The 6169-nt window shown below is 39.0% G+C and overlaps 1 pseudogene; it reads right to left on the reverse strand.

Moving 5' to 3' along the window:
- Positions 1-2240: 2240 nt before the first annotated feature.
- On the reverse strand, positions 2241-3559 carry LOC103107506 (magnesium transporter NIPA2-like; annotated as a pseudogene).
- Between the last annotated feature and the right edge of the window lie 2610 nt (positions 3560-6169).

Below are 6169 nucleotides of genomic sequence, written 5' to 3' on the forward strand. Positions count from 1 at the left end.
GTGTGTGTGAGCACAAGAGCTTAGAATAATCAAGTAAATATAATTCCTGTGACTGAGATAAAGATAAGTTGTGAACTGATAAGAGTCTAAACTAGGGTTGACCCATAACTCTGTAGTATTTGGGCGAATACTGAATCATCTGGTTTGATGAGTCCTTTTTCAGGAATTCGGGCCTGTTTTAAGATAAGTTTATTATAATGACTTCGTTATCATCTTCGTTTTGTAGGATGCTAGAACTTTTTATCTGTATAAAGGAAAGCTCAGGAAGATCCTTACTTTGAGGAGTGGAAGATAAAGAATTAGTAAAAAGAACAGATCATGTTGGAGCAGTTCAGACAGCCTCTCACACTAAGGAATTTAACTTTGGATAAAGTATTTTTAAAATATCTAGAGGCAATGGAAACTGACTAAAAACACAAAAAATATATATATAAAAAATCCTTCTTTACCAGTTAGTTTTCTTTCCTGACAACCTAACGTGAGTATCCAAGTTGAGCACCTATTGTTTTTCTTTTTCTGCATCTTCCCTCTCTCCTCCTTACTCTGATAATCTGATAACTGAATATTCCTTAAGGCTTCAGTGGCTGCTAACAGATTAATGCATTTTTAATGACTGTGAATGACTTACTCTGCTATACCTTCTGGGTAAAATATTTGCATTTTAAAAGAGCTTTTTAGAACCATAACCTTATTTAGAGGAATAGCTCATTGTGAGAATTAAAAACAAACAAATGAACAAACAAAAAATTGTTGATAAATCACTAGGGAGAAATTCCATGCTGGTTTTTTTTTTCCCTTCTTCTCACTGTTTTAAACATCTGAGGATCAGGATACACCCTTCATCTTGATACTAAAATGCTATATTTTAATCTAATAGGAATTTTTTTATTCTTGGTAATGCATACACTTTCTTAAAGGCTTATAACATCTTAGATTTTAGGAAACATGTATCTGTTCTTCACCACCCAGTTAAACCAAACCTTCTGAAATGTAGTAGCTACCTCCCTTTAAGTAATTTTCTCACATACAAAAACTCACTTTTAGATAAACTGAAAAAAAATCTGTGAATAAATACCTGTGAGCCTCTGACAATCACTCATTAACTGTGTAAAATGCAACTAAATAATTAGTGGGGTGGGAAAGTTTGGATCACATGAAAACTATCTGTCAGAAATTTGCACTGGAAATTATATTCTATTTATAACATCTATTTGTCATTAAAAATTCATTTCCAATAAAAAAGGTAAAAAATGAGTTAGCTTCAATAAGAAAACTGCATTTTTTAAAAAGAGATTCAACATTAAAAATTTTTTTTACTACATTTATTTATTTATTGGATAGAGACAGCCAGAAATCAAGAGGGAACAGGAGATAGATAGCAAGACAGAGACACCTGCAGTCCTGCTTCACCACTTGTGAAGCTTCCCACCTGAAAGTGGGGAACAGGGACTTGAACCCAGGACCTTGCGCACTGTAATGTGTGCTTAATCCAGTGTGCCACAACCTGGCCCTGGGAAACTGCATTTTAAACATTTTTTTATGCTAGGACAGGTCCTGGACAGTGTCAGAAAGTCATTAATACCCACATATAAATCATAAGTCTTACTGGTTTAGAGAATCAGAGGACAGGATAAAATGACTAAAAACCCATAGTTTCCTTATATAAAAATTGAATCATATGACAATATGTACTGCATTTGTTCTTGATTTCTGCCACTCCTCCAGACTTACTTTACTATTATAATGGATGTTTGTATAAAGAACAATGAAACAAAGAGGGTGGGTGGAACATTTACCTATAACTTTTATTTCATCTGTTGTCCTCCTTCACTGATTCATGAGCTCTGTCACAAGCAATTTATATTTTTATTCAATATCTTCCTAATTGCCAAAATATATAATTAATTTTGCTCAGTTAAAGGGGGGCCTAGGAGTGTGGGTATATGGAATCTAGAAATGCATTGTGCTCAGAAATTTAGGCAGACAGACAATTTGTTCCAGAAAAATAAATGATCCAGTAGATGTCTCAAGCATCCAACTAGTGTTGGAAGTAAGATTTCAAACCCTTGAGGGTAGTTTTTCCACAAGTGTGGTTCATATTACTTGTTTCAGAATTATTTGGAGTGCTTATTAAAACGTCAGTTATGTTTTGTGTTTTCTCTCAACTTCTGTTTATGAATGGGATCATCCACTTAGCTCACTTAACATAATTCCTTCTAGCTCCATTTAAGATAGGTTGAAAAAAGTGAATTCATTATTCTTTTTTTTTTCACCAATAAAAAAAAGCATTTTTATAGACTTGGAACTGTCATTAGTGCACTTAGATTTTGGTAAAGGAAGATTTAAAATTCTCTACAATAATACAGTGTTAATAGAAATTGGCGATGTACTGAGGTCATTTTCATGAGCTACCATCACTTAAATGTAAGAAGCTTGGTCCAAATTAGTGAAACCTTAAAAAGGATTGTCTCTGGAGAACATTACTGAGGACAATGCTTTTTTAGACACATTCTGATATTTAAATCCACTTCATAACAATTCAGGATCAACCTTTTAATTACATTTCCCTAAAAAGCTGTCAGATTTCCACTTCTTTGGGAGATGTTTTCACCAGTATGTTCAATTCCACAGGCTAAGTTTTCTTCATCATTAAGAACTTCATACATACTAGAGAGACTGCCATTCATAGTCTTCTCATCTTTTCGAAAAGACACAGGCAAACTTGCTAGACTAAAGCTGACGTCTTTAAAGGCATGCAACAGGAATATTCCCATGATTGTAAAGAAGCCACTCAAAGTACCAATTGACATCATCTACAGGCATATTTTGCCACTCATTAAAAAGAATAGCTGAACAGGTTAAAACTGACGTTGTAAAGAATACATAGTATATTGAAGTCACAATGGATGTGTTGAATATATCCAGGGCCCTGTTTAGGTAATTAATCTGCGTGCTCACACAGACTATAAGGCTCAGCAGCAAAATCCAGGCCAAGGGATGTTGCAGCACAGGCTTTCCAGCAAAAAGCTCTTTGATAGCAATGCCCAGGCCTTTCACACAGGAGACTGAAAATGCTCCAATCACAGAGCAGATTGTTACGTACACAAGAATGTTTGTCTGTCCATGGCGAGGCCCCACCACGAAGATTAATATCAAGGATACAATGATCACAAGTGTTGCAAAGAAGATAAAACTAGGACGCTGAGTGCTTCTAAGGGTGTCACTAGGGTGGCTGATGCAAAGGCATATGCTGCGAAGTTGGCCACCTCGCCAGCTCCCATTGATAGCAGGGCAGCCCACCACAACCATTCTTTAAGATATGTATGACCACCTTGGCTCTCATGGAGCCTTTTCTGGCAAGTCGCAAAAGGCCTTTTTTTTTTTTTTTTTTCAAAATGAAACTTCCTCCAATGAAAACACAGGAGCTCATAGCCAATCCCAGACCAATATAAAAGTCATATTTTCCACGCTCCTGTCTCATTTCATTTGCTACTTTAATGGATCACATTGATTACAGAACAGAGAAAGCTCTGGGTGTTGGAGGCAGGATAGTCCAGTCTTCAAATACTATGCAGACAGGACATCAGGATGAGTCTCCAGAGAGGAATGAGTTGCTTTACTACTCTCAGGCCTGGTGACGCACTGCTCCTACTCTCTGAAACTGAAGGTCAATCACAGCTGGGAAAGCTGCAGTCCTGAGTCCGCAAGCACTCCTTTCTGAGTCATCTCGGCTCACACCCCAGTGCAGGCCGCAGCCATCCCCGTCCAGTGAGGGCTGTGTGCATTCGGGACTGCAGCCCAGCACACCGCTTCCTCCACTGGGAATAACCGAGGGGGAACCTGCCCTGGGCGGCCTCCCAATCCTCGGGGTGCCCCAACCGAGACCACTAGCGAAGTGAAACCGAATTCATTATTCTTAATAGCTGAGTAGTATTCCATTGTGTATATATACCACAACTTTCTCAGCCACTCATTTGTTGTTGGACATCTGGGTTGCTTCCAGGTTTTGGTTATTTTGAATTGTGCTGCTATGAACATAGGTATACACATATCTTTTTGGAAGGGTGTGTTCAACTCCTTAGGATCTATCTCCAGTAGAGGAATTACTGGGTCATAAAAATGTCCATTTCTCCAGACTGATCTCCATACAGGTTGGACCAATTTACATTCTCACCAGCCATGTGAAAGGGTTCCTTTGTCCCTACAACCTCTCCAACATTTGTTGAGGTTGTTTCTGATGTATGACATTCTCACAGGAGTGAAGTGGTATCTCATTGTCTTCATTTGCATTTCTCTGACAATGACTTGAGCATTTTTTTCATGTTTGTTGGCCTTTTGGATATCTTTTGTAGTGAATATTCTGTTCATATCCTCTGCCCATGAGTTTAGTCTTAGACTTAACTAAGTCCTTATCTCTAAGGATGTCTTAGAAATCTATAGGTAACCTGAATGATTCTTATATATATTTTAACTATTTTATTTCTGGGGTGGGGGGGTGGAGAACTGGTAAAAGCAAGGAACCAAGTTCTGTTTTTTTTGCCACCAAGGTCATTGCTGAAGCTTGGTGCTTGTAGGATCCCACTGCTTCTGGCGACCCCCACCCTCAGTCTTTTTTTTTTTTTTTTTTTTCCCATTGATAGTGAGATAGACACACAGTACTGCTCTATTTCTTGTGGTTTCCTCTTGCAGGTGGAGACTTGAGGTTTGAACCTTGGTCTTCACATATGATAATGTGTGGGCTCTACTGGGTGTGTTGGCATGACATATATATTTTTAAACTTTTTAAAGCATTTTATTTATTGTATTTTTGAGAGATGCAGAGAAAGACACAGAGAGAAACACCAGAGCACTGCTTAGCTCTGGTGCTGGAGCTCACTTGGGTTGGCTCTCAGCCAGGAAGGTAAATGACCAGTTCTCCCTCGCTGGCTCAGTGATAGACAAGAGACACCGGGGAGAATTGAAGCACTCTTGTTTAATGGCAGATGGACATGGGCTTAAATAGAGATTTAGACAAGTAAAATTTTCCAAATATGTCAGAAATTACAGGTTTCTTAAAGGTGACCTTGCCCCTATGGTAGGGGGCTGGTATGACAGGAATTGATGAGATACCTAAAGGTCAAGACAATTATTCTCCATGATGCAAACAACTTAATTATCCAAAGGTATTTGAGAGAAACATAGGGGTTAAACCAGCAGAGTGAGATAGAGAGAAGATAAACAGAGCATGGTAGTTATCAAAGCTATTAAGGAAATAAAATTTGGAGTTTCACTGACTGATGTCAGAGAGGTGTTTGATGGAGTATGCTTTCCCTAGTGATCAAAAGTGAGGTGATTGTGTGAACTCTGGGTCACTATGTGAACTTTTGAGTGAACCTTAAGGCAGGCAGCCATGTGACCTGCAGTTAATGGGGAGAGGCAGTGAGGTTTCTGTGGGCTTGAGAGTCTGAAAGGGAAGAAGTAAGTCTGAGAGACTGTTTTTCCCCTTTGCTCATCTTGGTTGAGAGACTAACAAGGGGGTGTCTTTCCCAGACCTCCATCCAAGGATGGGGTTTTTTTTCCTTAAGCTCTATCAAGTTTACACATAGTCCCACACTCTGGCTTATGGTGGTGCAGGAGATTGAATCTGGGACTTTGGAGTCTTAGGCATGAGTCTCTTTGCAAAACCAATATGCTATCTATCCCCACCCGGCATGGTAGTTTTCAAAGTCTTGGCTCTATTGGTATTTTGGGATGGATAAGGTGTGTGTGTGTCCTGCAGGATATTTAATACCATCCCTGCTTTCTTTAAAAAAAAAAAAAAGAAAAATTGGACAGAGAGAGGTTGATAGGGAGAGAGCAGCAGCACTACTTTACCATTCATAAAGCTTTCCCTCTATAGGTAGGGGGCTTGAACCTGGGTCCTTGAGCACTGTAACATGTTTGCTCTTCCAGGTGGCCACTGCCTTGCCCCTCTTCCCTACTAATATTTCTAGATGCCATGAAAAACCTTTCCCCATGTAGTGACAACCAAAAAAATGTCCTGTTGGAGGCCAAATATCCCTGAGTGAGAATCACTGCTTTGGTGGATCAGAGGAATAAGCACGTTCCCAACCCAAGGACAAAAGGAGAATACAAAATAAGGAAACATTCATCTATTGGAAATGGATGGGGCTAGGTTAGGGCTAGGTCT

Source organism: Erinaceus europaeus, chromosome 2, assembly GCF_950295315.1.
Source record: "Erinaceus europaeus chromosome 2, mEriEur2.1, whole genome shotgun sequence".
Lineage (NCBI taxonomy): Eukaryota > Metazoa > Chordata > Mammalia > Eulipotyphla > Erinaceidae > Erinaceus > Erinaceus europaeus.